We start from the raw sequence: 20327 nt of genomic DNA on the forward strand, positions 1-20327 counted from the left end.
TTCCCAGAGCCCTGCTCTGCACCCCTCCTATGGCCCCTCACACCCTTAAACACCAGGCTAGCGGATTGTACCAAGTGCACATTTGTGCGTGAGAACTGACTGGTTTCTGACAAATGTACCGTGGTCTCTTTTTAGCACCTATCCATCCCCAGGGGCTGAAACCCAATATGTAATGATTTGCTCCAGACCCACTGCGGGGCAGGGTGGTGATTTTGTGGAGTGACTTCCTCATGGGGGTGGGCCTGTAGATGTGATTAGCAGGTGAGGGTTCCAAGGCCAGGAAGTCAGGTGTTGTCAGCACCAGAAGACTGAGCCAGTGACCACTTCCACCCAACAGCAGAGAAAGGATAGGTCTCCTGCCCAGAGTCAGACAGACTTCAGGAAAGGCTCTTTTCACTTGTGACTGGACAACCCTTTTCTCTCCGCCTCTGCGTCCTCAATCACCCATTTCTGTTTTTCCTACATCCATAATGTAGGAACATTTCATACATGCCTCCTTGTTTTATAAATGAAGAAACTGAGACTCAGTGACCATAAAGGACTTTACCTAAGGTCACAGTGAGTCATTACGACCTTTTCCATCACCACCTTTTTCACCTCCGTACCATTAGTATCATTACCATTGTCACTACCATCTTCACCATCATGACCACTAATCACTATTACTATTATAATCACTGGCATGAGCACATCATAGTTGCCTTTACGTCTCCATCATTACCACCATCACTATCATGACTACCATCATCACCATCATCACCATAATCACTGTAAACCGAAAATGAGTTATTCCTCCCAGACTTCTGAAGAGCCCTGGCCTAGTGCAGGGCACCCTGGGAAGAAGGGTGGATCCTAGTGTGGGGAGAGATTGAAATGAAAAGATTTGGCGCCATTCTGTAAAGCAGGGAACAGGGAGCAGGCAAGCCAGCCTTCCCTGGGCCCTGTGGGGTGCCAGAGGACCTCTCAAGGACCCCGTGGACCCCTCATGGAACTCTGTGGGGTGAGTGGGCATGTGGGGACACGAGATGAGGCAGAGTGTGGGCAAAAGCGATCCGGAACGGCAGGCCGAGCCATGCAGAGCTGGATGCCGGGTGGTGGGTGTTTGTTTCTTTGTAAGTCGCTCCCCCCACCCCCCTGCAAAAATATAAGCTTTGAAAAATTCAGATAAAGATGTGTTATATGGTTTGTCTAATAGCACCAGGCACAAGGGACCCTAAGAGAACTCAGGTGACAATCACATCACTGTCATCACCACCATCACCATCATCACCACCATCATCACCACCAACATCACGATCACCACCAACATCATCACCACCATCATCATCACCAACATCACGATCACCACCACCATCATCACCACCATCATCATCACCAACATCACGATCACCACCACCATCATCACCACCATCATCATCACCAACATCACGATCACCACCACCATCATCACCACCATCATCATCACCAACATCACGATCACCACCACCATCATCACCACCATCATCATCACCAACATCACGATCACCACCACCATCATCACCACCATCATCATCACCAACATCACGATCACCACCACCATCATCACCACCATCATCATCACCAACATCACGATCACCACCACCATCATCACCACCATCATCATCACCAACATCACGATCACCACCACCATCATCACCACCATCATCATCACCAACATCACGATCACCACCACCATCATCACCAACATCATCATTACCACCTTCTTTACCATCACCATCATCTCTTCTGTATTAGTTACTTTTCTGTGGCTGTGATAAAACACCATGACCAAGGCAACTTATAGAAGGAAGAGTTTATTGGGCTTTACAGTTCCAGAGGGTAAGAGTCCATCATGACAGGGAGGCCTGACAGCAGAGGTGGCTGGAGTGGAGAGCTAAGCACTCACATCTTAAAGCAGGCACAGGAAGTAGAGAGAGCCAGACTAGAAATGAGCATACTATGTACTCTCAAAGCCTTCCCTCACCTCAGTGATAGGCTTTCTCCAAAGGTTCCATGACCCTCCCCAAACAGCACCCTGAACTGGGGACCAAGAGTCCAAATACTTGTAGCCTATGGGGGACATCAGCATCACTATCATTTTCATCATCACCATCCCAACCATCCCCATCCCCACCATCACTATCATCACTACCACCACCATCATCACCAGCAGCATCTCTTCATTTGTATCCAACAATATGCCAGAAAGACTTAGGCCATTTTATTCTCATGTACCATAAGCTCTCAGGTCCCCAGGCACTTTGTGTCTTCCTTCCCAATGGGCCCTCCCCTGCAGATTTCCCACTTGCATTATCCCTTCCTCCCCCTTCCAGTCACACAGGAGCCATGTACATCTAGTATCCTCCTTATTCACTACCCATTTACTTCTCACACACACACACACTGCTTTTAAAAATTCCCTCCATCTTTGCCTCTTCATTTTGCATAGAGCATGATTTCAAACTAAAGGTCATGAGACGACATACTCATGGCATGAAGGCCAAGGGCAAAGCTGGTGAACATGAAGTGTGGTGATGCTGGGCAAGCTGCTCCCCACCCATCTCCAGCACATGGGAAGGCCCCTCCCTGCACCTTGGTCCCAGCTGGAACTGACAGGGTGAGGTGAGGCGCTGGGTTACACTGGGAATGATCCTCAAGCCCTCACTGGCTCCCACACCCTCATTCCTGCAGTGGGAGGGGAGGGAGGTACCCTTGCTGGACTCCCTAAGAAAGATGGAGGAAATTAATGTGCTGGCCTTGGGGTCCGGGCTGTGTCCCACACCCTACTGAGGGAGGAGGACTCTTGCTGGCTCTCTTGACAGCTACTCCCTTTTCTGGATGCTTCTCCCTTGAGCCTCATTAGGAAGGTGAGGCTGGCTCCTACATGGGAGGTACCCTGGCCCCAATACCCTTGGTATTGGCGTGAACACACCCCAAGGCTACCTGCAAGCCCATGTCCTCTTTCCCCCTTTCCCACCTAGGTCCCCCATTGTGTGCCTCCCCTCAGCATCACAAGCTGACCTTGTGTAGTCGGACACTTGGAAACACAGGATCCACCTTCAAGGTAGGAGTTGGGAGAGGACAGTGTCTCTTGCGAGGAGTTTTAAATCTGGACCCCGTCTTCTAGAAGTTTCCCTGCCTGGGTAAAGAGAAAAGGGACATAGATGATTTCAAGCCACCCACAAACCCCAGGGAGTCTAGTGCAAGTGTCTCAGCCAAGGGCTGAATTATGCCCAGTGGAGCAAATCTGACAGCCTGGCCAGACTGCCTTCCCCACAGCTGCCTAATGAGGCCCTCTGAGTGGCTGCGGCTGCAAGGAGAGTGGCCAAGGCGATGATGGCATCCAGGGGCCCAGTTCTGTCACTGAATAACTGACCTAGCCATGCCTCATGGAGCAATCTTTCTCCATCTGCCTGGAAACTCAGGGCAGCTCTGGAGCTCATGGCTCCCTGGGGAAGACCCTTCGGGAAGAATGAATCCAAGGAAGCTCCAAAATAAAAGAAGGTACTCCCTTTGGGACAGGGGCGGCTGGCAGCCAAGCCTGATTGTCTGTGAGACAGTCTATGTCATAAACTGTAACAGGCCAGGTCGCTTCACAATTGCCCAGCATGATGCCCTGGGATAAGCTTAATGTCTTGCCCTGAGCAGCCTCTGGTGTCACCTCTGTGCCGAGGCTGAGATGCAGTTCCAAACTCACATGCGACCACGTATGACCAAAGCCATGTATGATTCCACGGCAGCCTGCCCAACATCAAAAGTTCATGTGTTCCCCCCTGTGCCATGTGACCTCTACCTCTGTCCTTCCCTCCAACCCACCCGCTCCTCAGCCACACAGGAGTAAGAGCTTAGAGCCAGTGGGCAGAGCTCAATCCTGTGTGTCCATGTGGAAGGTAGAGGGGGCAGGGAGACGAGGTAAGGGAGGAAGCTGCAGTCAGGTGACAGCCATAATGGGTCAGCTGAGGGCCTGAGTGAGGAGCAGGAGGCCCAGCATGGTGTGAGAGAGTGGATGGAGCTGATGAGGGGAGCTTGGTTCAAAAACCCTGGCAGTTGTCCAGGCCAGGGCTGGCAGCCAAGGAACACTGGAAGATGGAGTGGCTGGGGCCAAGCAGGTGGAAGGAGGCTGTTCCTAGAGCAGAGGCAGAGGCTGAGGCCGTGTCAGGGTATGGATTTGCACATTTCTTGGTCTGAAGACATCTGCCAACCTGCTTGGAGCCTGTGCACAGAGTGGACAAATAGGGCTAATTAGACCCCATGTTGCCCCGTGGCCATCATCATTCTGAAACTGCAAGCCATGGCAGTGTTCCTGTTCCCAACCCTCCACCAGTGGGAACCAGTGCCCAGTGACTTCTTGAGTCTGGGCTCGGTGCGGGACAGCCTGCCCAGTCTCAGGGTCCACATTTCTTTCAAGGTGCCCCAGTTCTGACCCTTTTCTTCCTCTTTCACCACCTCCAGAGCTCATTACTCCTTCCTTCCAAGCTTTGGGGGACTTTAGTACCTTCCTGGGGGTGTGAACTGCTCCAGTCAACTATTGCTGGTGTCTAAGTACTCCTTTACCCCTTTGCAGGAATGATGAGATTGTGAACTCTGTAGTCAGAATGTCTGAAAGGCAGATAGGAGGGGGAAGATGCTTCCTGGAGGAGGTGACCAAACTGGGTCTTGAAGGGTGAATAGGACTTCGCAAAATGCAGGTGGGAGGAGGAAGGAATTCAGGCAGGGAGAATCAGAAGGTCAGAGGCATGAACAGACCCAGCGCTTATACAGAATGGTAGGAGGTCCTTGGGTACACACAAGGTAGAAGGAAGACACAGTTCCTCCCAAGTCCTTGTACAGAGGTCCAGTGGGTGGCAGATGCCTATCACCTAGATGACACCATGCCTTGAGCCAGCTTGGTCCTCCAGAAACAATGGCGTCACTAGAATTTTCTAAGGGACTCTGAAAAGAAAGCACTCCCTGACTGGCCCAGCTCAGCCCTCTGTCCCAGGGCTCAAGTATGTGCCCGATCTGCCATCATCTTTTTCTCATTCATTCACTCTCTGATCGTTATCCTCCGGCGCGTCAGACAAGCTGGTCCATTTAATTTTGTAAAACTAAACAGCACGCCCGGTTCTCTCAGGATGCACAGTGAGCATGATATGGTCTGCAAAATGTTTCTCAGAGCAGTGAAAAATTTAATTTTTCCCCCCAGCATCAAGATGTGTCAAACATAATTTATGCCTGGACATAATTCATCCCCAAAGATAAATATTGAAACCCAAGAGAGGAGAGGCGGCTGCAGAATTTGCTAGGGTGAGGGGGCCACAGAGGGGGTTCCCCTCCCATCCTGCCACTGAAAAGGGTAAAAGAAACCAAAGCAAAGTAGCTAGCCCTGGGTCTGGCCTTGGTCTCCTTCTAGAACTGCTGAGAACTGTTTTGGGATTTGTTTTTTTTTACAAGCCTCTTTTGTGTCTGTGGGACTGTTGCTGTCTTGCATAAAATCTCTTGCAATAGAAGTCCTCAATTAAAGTCACCTGCTGGTCTTTGTCAGCTGAACTTGATGCTGTCAAATCACACAGAGCTCCTTAAGCCAATACAAGTCATCATGGAGGGGGTGACTAAGAACCACGGCGGGCAGGAGTCCTGGATGATCAATTGATATCTTCCTTTGCTGCTGGGGCTGGAGGGGGGGGCATGCAGGATCCGGAGACCCCGCTCTCTACTGCCTCATCCCCTCCAGAGGGGCCTGCACCCCTGGATCCAATTAGACCGCGGCTCGGCGGGTCTGAGGGTGCGCAGAAAGGCCATCGGTAGGCGAGCCCATTAATAACTCGCCAGTGCCCTGCGTATTGTAATTGTCAGGCTGCAATTTACAGTAATCCTCCGATGCAAAAACCAAGTCGCTGCAGCTGATTGGAAATTCATACGCCTGTTTGAAAGGGAAAAACACAAGCTTCGTGGGTTAAAAGGCCATGGCGTGCAAGTGTGTGTGTTGAGTGACAGACATTTTAGTGCTAGCCTGGGACCATATTTTAAAAGGTCACTGAAAACTCTTGGCTTGGGCCCTCTGACAAACAATGAACGTCCCATGTATTTATTTGCCATCTCTTTGTTTTTACAGCATGCAGAATAAATGACTTAAATGACGTTGTGCGGGCCTGCATATTGTCAGCACAGGTTATAAGTCATTATTAAACTCCGTCAAATCAAACCAAACCCGGTCAAGGCAATGAGACTAAAAGTTATTTGCATTCCTTCTGTCATAAAAAATCATATCCCCTTACTCAAGACTTTCGTTTCTTTATTAAATGCAGCCACAAGAGTATTTCAGGTCTGGCAATATAAGCCCAGGAAAACCCTCTCGGTATAATTCAGTGTAACAGCTTAGACCCGATCCCACTAAAAAGTCCCAGTTGAGCGTATCTGGGCATTCAATCAAGACATACATATTACTTTTAAATAAGATTAGCCTCTATATTTTGCTGCTTAAGTTAAAACTTTTCATGTCATTCTTTACTTTTATATAAACTCCAGCATAATTCTGTTTTAGCAAAATACTTCAAACAAATTAAAAACCTCAAGTTGAACATGTCCTTAACAAAAACTTTCTTAATGGCATCGCAACGTGTTTGCTGACGCTAAAATACTTTCGAGTAAGATGGATTTTTCACCCCCTCTGCTTCCTTGGTTCATAATCATGGCAACACTGTTTTCTCCCTTGGCTGCCACAGTAAAAGCAGTTATCTGTCCTCTGATAGGGTTTGACCAGTCACTTACCAGTGACCTACAGCATCTGTTTAAAACGTCCCTTCCTATCTGCCTGCAAGTGGATTCTGTGTAATTGCAAAATGGAAATGGGTCAGCAGGGTATCTGAGGGATGTAAAGGGAATTTCAGGGTGGGTAGGTAGGAAGGAGGTCACAGTCCCCACAGAGGACACTCGAATGGGAAATGTGGTGTTTGGGTTTCATTTTGCTTGCTGTGATAACAGACACTAATAAAAGTGTCTTAGGGGAAAGAGGATTCGTTTAGGCTCACAGCTCCAGGTTACCGTCCATCACTGCAAGGCAGTCATGGTGGCGGGAGCTTGAAGCAGCTGGTCACGTCACATCCATGGATGTGAAGCAGAGGGCAATCAGCTCGCTTTCACCACACTTAACAGCCCAGGATCCCAAACCCAGGGAATGATACTGCTCACCGTGGGCAGGTCCTCCAACATCAATGACTATGATTAAGATAATCCCTCACAGACATTCTCAGAGGCCATTCTCCCAGATGATTCTAGATGGTGTCAAGTTGACAGAACTGTCATGTGTGGGGACAGTGCGCTACAGCATCTTTCTGATCCTGAAGGAGAAAAAGGAGAAATGTGCAAAGTGACTGGGTGACTTGTCCATTCCTAATTCAAAAGTGATGCCGTGGCCTCAGTGAGTACCAGGATCATGAGAGACAGCTGCTGTGAACAGCAAGCACCAAGTGATTCGGCGCCCGTTCATTGGGCTCTGGGATCCAAGGAAAGAAAACTGAGCAGTGTCTTTTAGAATAAGAGAAAGGTCTTCGAAGCCATCACACGTGATGTTCAGATGAGGATGGAAAACATCTCTGGTGTGGACACTGGAGTAAATGTCTTTGTTGGCCAGGAAGTTCTGAGTTCGGGACTGGCCACACTGTATTCTTTTCCTATTGCCTCCAGGTGTGGTGATGCACACCTTTGGTCTCAGGACTCAGGATGCAGAAGCAGGTGGATTTCCACATTGGTTCTTACCCATTCACTGTGCTCAGTATATCTTGAGGTGACAAAGAACGGGATGGCAGTCCCCACATCACATTCCCTCAGGTATCTCCTGCCTGCCTGGGGTATATAACTCAAGGACTTCATTAGGGCTGACAGCAGTCCTCCATTCAAGACAGACAGAACTCATCAACCCTTCGGAATGAAGTTCACAGAGGTCAAAGTCACTCCATGGGGCAGCAGGCAGGTGGCCCAAGACTTGCTCTTGGTGCATGGTTTGTGAGTGTGCATGGGCCTGGGAAGGTGATGGCTACCGTGGCAGAGCTACTTTCTGTGGCAAAAATGCACAGGTTTGCATGGATAGTGAAGGTTCCCCCTCACCCTGCCCCAGAGTAGACTCTGAGTTCACAGCAAGGGAATTTTCTAGGTAGGTTGACTGAGCAAGTTGACCCTTTAGAAGCCAATTCAGATCTTCCTGAGAAGACAGCCATGAAGTGGGAGGGGAGCACTCTTGTGGACAGCAGCAATCAGCCAGGGATGCTACATCTACAAGATGATGACAGCTTCCAACAGCTAGGTGGGCAGCCAGAGCCCAGAATCCCAGAGACATCTTGATGGGAAGCCTTGGAAACCCTGGGAAGACCTCAGCTAGACTGTGAAAGTACTCTAGAATCTGAGAGTCTATGAGCTAATAGATGTATGTTCTGAGCCACTAGGCATAGGGTCCTGTTCCCTGGTAACAGAAAATGGGTGTTTGTTTTGAAACAGAGTCTCACTATGTAGCTCTGGCTGGCTTGCAACTCGCTATGTAGACCAAGCTGGCCTCAAACTCATAGAGATTCACATACCTCTGCCTCCCGAGTTTTGAGACTAAAGGCATGCACCACCACACCTGGTGGCAATAGAAAATGAATACATGTGGCCAGTCTTGAACTCAGAACTTCCTGAGCAACAAACCCACATACGAGCTGTTTCCCAGCCCCATCCAAACCTAACGTGTGCTGGCTTCAAAGACCTTTCTCTTATTCTAAGAGACATTTGTGTAAATAACCTACTCCTTGATTTGGCTTTTACTGTATTTTCTAAGAACCTCTTTATAAAACAAATACCTTTTCTTTTTCAAAGGCCCTGAACAGCAGCATGCTTGACATCATAGTAAAATTCTCTTGTTAAGCCCATAAAAATTAGCACCTTATGAGGAAAGCTGTCCCTTTAAAAACACCTGACTAAATATTTCATAAAAGCAACACACGGCAAATTCCTAAGGTAGATTCACTGAATTTACAACCATCAAATTATATTAAACTTGCAATATCAAGATTTATCCCCTATTAAATGGAGTCTCGTTCTGGTAATAGCTCACACTTGATCCCAAAGGATCTCAAATACCTTTGGCCCTTCACTGGGCACTCCATCACAATTCATGGCAAGGTGTTCAAAACCCTCTTTGTAAGCTCAGACTGCCACATTTGGGGAGTGACATGCCTACCTAGGGAAGGGAGTAGTATGGGCCAACAGCATCTGGGAGACAGAATGAAGGAATGGTACCAGGATCCCAGCCAGGGAAGGAAACCCAGAGAAGCCTGAACACAGGTTCGTGGCCCAGTGCTGTCAAATGTTGGTGTCTGGCAGGGCTCTGTCTCCAAACGGTGCCATCAGATAGCTCAATACACAGAACAGACAGAATTGGGACAGTGTGGCTGAAGTGGGGACAGGATGGCAATCTACCTCTACCCACATTGGTACCTGATCATAGCTGGGTATGCTCTTTTTTCCAGTGGTCACCAGTTGACTGAATCCTGGGGTCCTTCAAAGGGAGATGCTAGACCCAAGATACCCCAATTGTGTTGTGAATCACATGGTGGGAACCCCACCTCCACCCACATATACCTTACATCTGGGGAACTCAGGACTACAAGAGAAAGAATGATTTTCCTAAGAAAATACAACTTTCAGTCGTAACCTAGAAAAACACAGCCCATCTTCAGAGTTGTAGGGATGTGTAACCATCCTCGCCGAAATAGCAATTTGGGGTTAAAATACGTAAGTTAATTTTAAAGATTTATAGTGATCATGTATCTTCAATTCATTCATCAAAAATATTCAGGGCTTAGGGCTGGGGCTGCAGCTCAGTAGCAGAGTACTTGCCTAGCATGCATAAGGCCCTAGGTTCAATCGCCAGTCCTGCTAGAAAAAAAGGTTCAGGTCTTTATCCTATGATTCATAACACAGTTGGCATCCTCAGAGCTCGTTCAGCCCCTCATTCAAAGAATGACAGTGTCTTAGTTTCTTTTTCTGTTGCTATGATAAAATACTGGAACACAAGCAGCTTAAGAAAGAAAGGGTACAGTTCTAGGTACCGTCCATCATGGTGGGGAGGTCAAGGTAGCAGGAGCCTGAAGCGGCTGGCATGTTGCATACATAGTTAAGAAACAACAAATCAATGCACCCTTCCTTTATTCAGTCCAGGACCCCAAGCCTGGGGAACAGTCCCACCCACAATTAAGATGGATCTTTCTATATCAATTAATATAATCAAGATAATCCCCCACAGGCATGTCCCAGAGCCCCATCTCCCAGGTGATTCTAGATTTTGTCAAGTTGACAGTTAACACCATCATGAACAGCCTACTGACGAGATCACAAATGTTCACTGCATGTTAACCATGTGAAAACTCTGTGGAGAAGTACTCGTCCCTTAAAACCCAGGGTGTGCGTGTGGGGGTTCTTCCTGATCTAGCCTTCTGTTACTGTCCCCTGGTCAGTCTTTATATGCTGTTAAGTGCTTCTCTTGGGCCAACTCCACTTACAGATGAAGAGACAGAAGCCCCAAGAGGCCCAGGACCTGCCTGGAGTGGCAAAGCAGGGCTCCCCCAGGCAGGATCCCCACACTCCCCACTAACTAGCTCCTCCAGATCCCTGAAGGGTTAAAGTCTGGGTGTCCCAAAACATGTGTGGGCCTCAAATATTCTAGATACCCGTAGATGCTGACTAGGTTGTCAGCACCTCCCCTTCATCAACAAACATGGTCTACAAGAGCTTCAGTTCTGGAAAGACTCCATCTTCTATTTATAAACCAGACCACAAACTGCCATTCTGGCTTCTTGGGAGGACTGACTCAGCCCTTTATAACCAGAATAGGTAAATAAAAGTTAAAAACTAACCACCAGGGGCTTCAGAGATGGCTGGTGGTAAAGTGCTTGTCATGCAAGCATAAAGACCTGAGCTGTATCCCCATCACCCATGTACAAGGGTGGATGTATCAATGCATGTTGTAATCTCCGTATGGGGAACATGGAGATGGCTTACCAACCAGCTTGGCCTACTCAGTGTGCTCCACCAGGCCAATGAGAAACCCCATCTCAAAAGAGGTAGGCAGGGGCTACAGAGATGGCTCAGGAGTAAAGAGCACTGGCTGTTCTTCCATAGGACCCAGGCTTGGGTCCTAGAACCCACATAGCGGCTAACAATCATCTTTAACTCCAGTTCCAGGGGGAGCCAATGCCCTCTTCTGGCCTTAGTGGAACTTGCAACACAGGTGCACTTATGTACATGTGGGCAAAATACTCATATACATAAAATAAAGATAAATAATAAAAATTTTAAAAAGAGGTGGACAGCACCATTAGAATGACACCCAAGGTTCTCCTTTGGTCTCCATACACATGGGCACACACATGCATAAGAACCCACACACATGCATACTGCCCCCCCCCACACAAACCTAACCACCAACAGAACCAAAAGTGGCCTTACAGCTCTGAAGAACAGAAAGCCCACTTTCCCATAATGCCACATGCCTCTACTGCCTGCAGAAAGTAGAGCATGGCATGGAGGGTCAGACCAGCTATCACCCTGCACTGCACAGAGCAGGTGTGGACTTGGGCTATACCCGCAAAGCACACCCTGCCCCAGGACAGACCACCCAGGTCATCTTCCTGTCTGGAGCTACTTTATCAAAACATTCAGGACCAGTGGATGTCCTGTGTCTGTAGCCCAACCCCCTTCCCCAGAGGATCCAGGGCAACAGCACAACAGCGCAGACCCTGGTATCCCTGCCACAGAACAGGAGTTGAGAAACAAAGACAATGGGAAAATGAGAAGTTACTATTTGCAAAACTCTGTTTTGACCTCATAAAGTAATTACCTATTGATTTAGCTTTAGCCTGTGTTCCCTGCCAGGGTATAACTATATATAACCAGGGCAGAATCACCATGCTATTTACTACTGTGTACCCAGCACTTAGAAGAAGGCCTGGATTCAAATCTTTCAAAGGCTGAACTGAGTTGCCTAGCTGCCATAGCAAAAAGCGAAAACATCAGCTATAAGATGCACAGTGTTCATCCAAAGCAAATCTTTAATTAAGAAAGGCACAAGATTTGACACAGTTCTACACTGGATCCTCTAAAATCTACACATCTCAAATGTGTCACACTAGCCAGGACACCCACCCTTCCCTAAGTCTTCAATACACAGATACTAAAGGACCTACTTCTCACTTCCCTTGGTAAAAACATTGTTTAAAAACTAGCAAATTGGGGCTGGAGAGATGGCTCAGCGGTTAAGAGTACTGACTGCTCCTGCAGAGGACCCAGGTTTGATTCCCAGCACCCACATGGCGGCTAACAACCATCTGTAACTCCAGTTCCAGGAAATTAGATGCTCTCTTCTGACCTTTGTGGGCACTGCGAGATATAGGTGCACTGACATGCATGCGCTCATGCAATATTCATACACATAAAATAAAAATAAAAATTAAAAACAAAAAACTAGCAAATCAGGAACTGTCCTGCCTTCCACTCAGCTAGTCAATCTGGTATCCCTACCTGCATCTCCCTAGGAATCATTAATGTGGATAGTGGCAGATAAAGACAGTGGAGCATCCAGGATAGCACTGAATTTCAGCTACATGCAGCAAGATGCCCGGGATATGTGGTAGGTGATGCATCTCTGCACTCCACTGCTCAGATGTGATGAGCTGGTGCTGAGGGGTAAGTGGTGTTGACTGGGGTCAAGGCCTAAGTCCCAACTGAGCTGGGGCTGGGCACAGGACATGGTGTCCAGAGCTGTAGCGTGGGGCTGGAGTTGGATGGTAGGGGTGGAAAGACTCAGGCAGAGCTGGCAGCACCAAGAAGGGGTCCTGGAAGTGGCCCAGGGCACTGGTAGAAAGACATCATCCCTCACCCCGAGCCAAGTTGGGTACAGCTCCTATGAGGAAGGTGAGTTTCATGAGCTATGGTTAAGTGCTTCTCTGTGACCACCAGGAGCCGTGTGGATATGGGGGTCTGGCTTTGAAATGAAATACATTCAGTAGGAGCTCTGCCTCATGATGGCTAGCTGTACGCCAGGGCTAGCCAGGGCCCTGACCTGGACCCATCGACCAGGAATAGATCCCCTTCCAGACCAATTGCAGGGGCATCCAGACAGTTTTGGTGTGACCACGTCAAGCTGGGCCCCAGATACCTTCAGACCTGTGTTTGACCTTGCTAAGACATGTCACCACAATCATAAGTGAAGGAACCATGGAGGTGTCTGTGGTCAAAGATGTTGGGGAGATGCAGCCCTTGTGAGCCCAATGCACGTAGGCATAATAAAGGGCCCAAGTAATCCTGCAAAGAGCCTCTTTAATTCACTTAACCCATGATGGCCCAAACTTAGTTAACTGAGTGACATACTTGTTTTGTCCGTATCATATCTATTGATGTCTCTGGAATCTACTGGTCTGCATTCCACTGGGCACTGAGGGAAGCAAGGGTGTGGGTGGGCAGTCTTCCAAACAGGGAGTGCTGGGTGTGAGCAGCTCACCACAAATGTCAGAAAGCATTTCAGGGTACTCCAATATGCTGCTTCCGCAGCTGGTGACTTCCTAGCTACTGTTGTGCCTGTATCAGACACCACTATCACTTCTGCCAAGACAAGCTGGGAGAGGTTTACCAGGATAAGAACACCACGTGCTGCTTACTCTGCAGGATGAGAACACCACCATGGACCAGGCTGCTGCTGTGAGTTGCATGAGTGTGTACATGCATGTGTGTGTCTGTGTGTGCATGTGGGGGCACCTGTGCCTGTGGGAGGTGTGTACATGTGTGTATGCATATGTGTGCATGTGTGCAGTATGCACTTTGGGGATAAAGCCTGTGTCACTGAATGGAAAGGACCACTGCCCTCAGAAAGCTGTCAACTAGCTGTGTGATGAGGAAGCCTTGACATTTTCTAAACGGAGGGGTTTTTGACCATGGTTTCGGGGGCTTCAAAGCATGGCTACTTAGCTCCTTGTGCTTGCATAGAGTACCATGGTGGCAGGAGTTTCTTGCTTCCTGGTGCACAGGAAGCAGAAAATAGGGACTACCGGAAGTGGACAAGGTATGCATCTCCCAACACCTGCCCTCCAGTGACCCACTTCTTCCAACGAGGCCCCGCCTTGTGAAGTTTCCAAGAGCAACCAGAACAGTGCCACCAGTTGGGGACCTTGAACATGGGATCCTGAGGGGGGGGCATGCCATCCTGAACCATAAGTTGCCATGACCCCTTATAGTACAGCAGAGGCAGCCTCACTGAGGTAAAAAGCTTTGCTTTTTCTTCAGTGCAACGACTGAGAAGCAGGGCTGGAGGAGCAGAGGCGAAGGCAAAGGCTTGCTTCTGGTTATATTCAGCAGAGCCTTCCTCAAAGGGAGGCACCGACGGCTGGCCTGGTGCACAGAGCCCTCTGGGGCCACTGCTGGGCCCCTAGCTTTTCAGGCTGGTGTAAACTGGGAAGAGTAGACTCCTACTCTGGCTCTTCTTCAGTGAGGGGCCTAAGATGCTGCTTCCTTGGTAATCAGAGAAGTATGCTCCTAGGAGACAGGGCAGAGTGCAGCACCAAGCAAATGTTCACCCACACATCTGAACTCCACCTCTATTTCAGAAGACCCACATGAACTAGAATTCATCACCCACATGATGCCAACACACTTTTGTTTGGGGTGGGGGCACAGACTTAGGCCCAGCTGACTTACAGAGATATCAAGCCTGTTGCTCCTTCTCTATGCCTCATCTGCCTATCTGGGAGATGACTCACTAATAGCATTTGGGAGGGACTTGGGGATGTGTCAGGCTGGATGTCCAGCCTCTCACTGGAGCCCTCCTTCACCCTGAAGCCAAGGACACAGGGGAGCGGGGGTAAAACAGGTGGGCCAGTAGGCTACTGAGTGCTGGAGGCCTGGCTATCAGGCTCCTGTTCCATCTCAATCTCTCCCATCTATTGCTCTCCTAAAGTCACTGTCCTCATTGTGTTGGAAAGCAAAGGGTGTAAACCATGTGGACTTCAGCATAGCCAGGCACCTAGTCCCTCTGCTCCAGATGTTACCTGGCATAGCTCCACAAGCCCTTGGTTGGAGTCTCTGTGGCCAATATGGGCCTCCATCCAGGCTTTATGACTTTCAGAGCAGTGCCCATACGTCATGTAGCACCCATTGCAGGGCCTGTTGTAAAACCTTCAGATGCACATGCCGGGGGACAGAGCCTGGGAATAGCTTCTCAGCTCGTCAGGTTTTGTGTCAAGTAAGTTCCAGTTGGTTCTCGGTGCTTTCTAGACTCTAATTCAGAGTATGGGTTCATGCTTTTCCATAGGCACAAGGAAGCATGTGTGAGGCTGAGTTATAGCTTCCTGTTTACCTATGGGGAGCTGGTCACAGCACAAATATCTAACAGGGAACAGCTAACGAGGGGACTTCCATAGAATGCATGCTGTATGAAATGTCACAGGGCAGACGCCTCTCCAGGTTCATGCACACGCATGCCCATGAGTACACATAACACGGGCTCTGGGCTGTATTTCATATACATGATCATTGGTTGACTGCACTTTTGATTATTTTACTTCAATTATTTTCATATTTTTTATGTGTATGAGTGTATTGCCTGCATGTATGTAAAGTGCTCCCATGACGTGCAATGCCCACGGAGGTCAGAAGAGGGTGTTGGATTCCCCTGGAATTGGAATCAAGGATGGCTATTAGTCACCATGCGGGTGCTGGGAATCGAACCCGTGTCCTCTGCAAGAGCAGCCAGTACTCTTAATCGCTGAGCATCTCTCCATCCTTTACTTCAATTACAAGGAAACAAAAATAAGCAGGCAGATCTGACGGAATATTCTCAAATCTGTTTAAGAAGCACCACGTGTGCTTGTGCATTGCCATGTGAGAGTGGTAAGGGCATGTTCTCACTCGTGTAATGTCCTAGCGAACGTGAAAGGCACTGAGGTTAGGGACCTTCGGGAAAAGCCCCACAGAAGGGAGACAGACCTCGTTGTAGAAATCTGTACATTCGCTTTAAATCATGTGATTGCATTTGCTAAACAAAAAAAATTTTTTCCTTAAAAATCTTGTTTAAGTACCTACACTGAGACTGAACTTAAACTCTACCAATCTTTCCCCCCAATTCTGGGCTGATTTCTAGGGTTGCAATCAAATCTCATGATTAGGAAAGATGCAGGACTAAAGACATCCAGACAGGGCTTGGTGGGAGGTCGGGGGTAGCTCAGTGATCCAGCCTTTGCCTAACATGCATGAGGCCTGGGTTCCATTCCCATCGGCAAAAAGATAAGGGAAGGAAAATGAAAGGTTAAGGGTGTTCGAAAACTCACTCTGCTGTTGAGATGGACGTGCAGCCCAGAAGCATCCTTCCCTCCTGTTATCTTCACCTGTGCACCTCAAAACCTCAAAACCGAATTGTGCTTACAGAAGGGAGCTCAGAAAACATTCCTGTTCCACATGGCTTTTCATGTACTTTCTGACCTAAAAAACCTGTAACTTGGCTGTGTTCCTTATCATTGGCCTGAGGAGCCACAGAAGGCAGCCACTGGCCGTGTTAGAAGGTGGCGTGGATGGTACAGGAAGGCACAGTGGCAGACACCGGGCCTCAACTAGCCACGAATTCTGGGCATTGACAGCAAGACACACAGGCACACAGCACCTACCCAAACCCTCAGGGTTAAAACACGTGCTCTTTTTTTCTCCTTTAGTTTAATGAGGAGGAGAAAGACTGACATTCTAAAGAAATCTTTGTTAAACACCTCTGTCCACCATCCCCCAACAGCCAAGTGATCCTCGTAATGTGCGAGTTACTGACTTGTGAAAACGATAGGAGTTTGAACTAATAAAATTCTCACTTAACCAACAGTGGGAACACAACCTAACCGTGTTTTCAAACTAACCTAATTTAAGTAAGGAAGGAATGTGTCACATGTGTCCTAAATAAACAGGAGTTAGACTACATTAATCAACAAAGGTGGGATTTCAGGAAAGCACACTAGCATTGTATAGGCCTTTAAAAATACAACTATTACTATGTAGTTTCTTGAGCAAACATGAAGCTGAACTTGAACAAAATCTTGTAGTAAAATATGCATTTCAAGAGATTCCAACGCAAACAATTCAAAGGCCACAGCTTAACTGTTCACATCTACTTGAATTAAGAAATTAAAACAAAAAAGGAAAAAAGAAAAGACACAATGTAAACAGACCATAACTTTATTGGCTACAATTATTAAAAAGGAAAAAAAAAAAAAAAAAAAAAAAAAAAAAAAAGCCTCTTCCTAATTATTCAGGTTCATGTAGGAAAATACCCTAATATCTCTAAGTCAGCTGATTTGTAGATTAATAATTAGAATGAAAAAGTATTCCTTGTTTCGTTGTGGTTTGATTTTGGTTTTCTGAGACAGGGTCTCCCTGTAGCTCCAGCACCAACTAAGGGATCCGTAAGGTGCAGACTGCAAACCTGCTGTGGGTAGACTACATGTTTCTGTGAGAAGCTGCAGTACGTGATGGCATCAGTTTATCGTCAGTGAGACGGGGTGAGTCTGACTTGACCTTAGTCATTCCCTTTATTTACAGCAGAAGGGCAGGCGTGGTCTTCTCTCTCACCTTCGCACTTTTGCTATGGAACTGGCTGCCTCAGGAACTGCTGTGGCACTGGATTCTGAGCACATCTGTAACATCTAAATTGTGCTATTGTTCAAATAAAAGCAGATAAGAAAAAAACCACCCAAATAGTGGTTAAAATAACATACACAGTTTGAAAAGACATTTCCAGAGAGTGGACAGTCCGCTGGGCTCCATGCAGGATGCTGGTCCTGGTGCCTCCAACTTTTAAAATCATTTGAACTATTCTTCGTCTTAAACGCATTTTAAAACTTCTCATGTGCAATATAAATTAAATTTATTTGGAATTAATTAAAATCCAGGGAAGTAATCAGCAGGTGGAAGAATGTAGGTTCTTAGATGTTATTAAAATAAGCACAGGGGTGACACACGCAGCCTGCGTTCGCCACCACGGACAATGCAGACTGGCTAAGGATGCGAAGGTGAGTTCAGGTGCAGTTAAATAAAGGCGCTACGGTCTCCGCTTGCTAGCTTAAGTGCAAAAGGATCAGATGGCCTAACCGAGGAAGGCAGCTATATACAACAGGCCTTCCAAGTGACCTGGGTGGATGTACATTCTGACTGTTCTCGGCAGCAGGTTTCAGGGATGACGGAGCGAGCTGGCTGCTGGTGAACAGGACCAAAGTGGTCTCCTGCTAGTTAGACAAGTTATCTGCATCTTTCTGGGGGCAGGCTATTGTCAAGAAAGTAAAAATAATCAGCATTTTAAAGGATAATTACAGGAGTGTTGGTCATTCTAAATTTCACATAATGCGAAAGAAAAAAAGACACATAACAAAACATTTTAAAGACATAAAGAGTTCAGTTAACAAACCTTTGCCTTTGCCGTAAAATAGTAAAAATGCCACAGACAACAATGGCCTGCTGGAGTTGTGCCACCACATGCCCCATGCAGGCATGACAACTATCTTTTCCTCCAATTCGGTAGATCAAAGCAACAGCAGGGCCAAATCACATTGTCTCCCCTGGTTAAGCTCGGTTCTCTGAAATGAGGTAAAAGCAGGATCCTAAGTGCAGTGCTCATCTGTGCTACACAAACAGAACAAGGGAAAGCCACCGGCCACAGCTAGACTGTAAAGCAGGCTGTAAAGGACACCAACACATCACAGGGCAAGGCCTGCAGACTGGTCTGCACACAGCAGCCCCAAGGAGATTGCCCAGCTGAGCTCACCACCTAAGAGCTGTTCCTAGCTAACTGCCTCCCAAGGTACTCACAGCGCCAGAGGATTCGTACAAGGTCATAAAATGGGGTGACATTTCAACCAACGAAACTGGGGAAAACTTGACAGGGTTAAAATTCAGCAGCACGAAAGCATTCATGAGCATTTCATGTGTCTAACTCATACTTCTTTATTTTTCAACTTAGTCACCAGGGGAATCACAGAATGCTTCAAACTGTGAGTCAAATTATTATCAGCCATTTTTTCTTCATCAAGAAAAAAAATGAAATAGCTTGTCTGCTGTCAATAAAACATTCTGAATGGTAGCAGGAAATTTGAACCCTGAGAATGGATGGTCCAATCATATCCAAGTCTGAACTACTTAATATTAACAAAAAATATTCTTCTTGAGGTTACAAAATATATTGAGGCATTTTTCTCCTCCCAGGAATCAGAACTGTGGAACAATCTGATTTTGTGCCAAGAGGCTAGAGAATCTCAAGACAATGGGATAACGTGTGAGACACAACACAACTAGTCAGGTAGTTTATAAATCGCCAAGAGATCTGTGCTGTGACCACAAACCACCCTCCCCAATTCCCACCTAGCCTTACTGGCTAACTGTACAAGTTCATACCTACAACATTCAAAAGATCACTTGGTTTGAACTTATTGTGATGTCTTGCCTTAAGGTTTGTGTTCGCTTTAATCAAATCGACAACTGTAATTCCAAATCGGAATACTTAAAACGAGTCATCTAAATTAATTTGCTCAAAAGCTCATTAAATAATTTAGATCCCAATTAAAGTTTAAGATCAGAGCCGACAAATGATGTTGGAAAAGTTCACTAACCCCTTCACTAAGGGTTCCTTACAAAGCAGGGCTGGTAGCTTCTGTGTGATCGCTCGCACAGAGGCGTTTCTCACAGGTGGATGGTGCCAGGTGAAACCAATGGTAATCTAAACCTAAATGCAGCATCACACGAAGCATCGGCTTCAGAAGAATGTGCAGGAAGTAGGCGCCTCCTCTGCTCAGCTTGCTCAAACTTCAAGCGTAATTAATGGGGCAAATTGCAGCAAACCTCTACTGTATGTTGGTGGGGGGCAAGACCAACCCACAGCATTTAAAAAGGTAAATTAAGAGGTATTAATAGTTACAGTGCAAAAAAAATTAAAATTTCAAGCATGATACATAAACATAGCACCAAACAGGGGGAAAATGCATGCAAAAGAAAAGAAAAACTGAGGTATTTAAGTGGAGAGTGCCTAAAGTCTAATAAAGAAACTTAGGCAAATGCCTACATTTTTTTTTCTTTTATTCCAAGATGGAACTAATGACCTAGTTTATCTAAATCAATGAGTTCAATCCCAGACGTGTCAAAGTCCTGGCAGCACATTGCCAACACTGACTCCATGGTGCGGCCAGCACAGCGCTGCTGTCCACGGCAGCACTGTGGACAGCACAGTCGGGACTCGTGTAGACTAAGGTAAAGGTGCTCTGCTCTTTCAATAAGCAGCTCATCAG

The sequence above is a fragment of the Nannospalax galili genome, unplaced genomic scaffold, assembly GCF_000622305.1.
Source record: "Nannospalax galili isolate Female #2095 unplaced genomic scaffold, S.galili_v1.0 scaffold978, whole genome shotgun sequence".
NCBI classification, from domain to species: Eukaryota; Metazoa; Chordata; class Mammalia; order Rodentia; family Spalacidae; genus Nannospalax; species Nannospalax galili.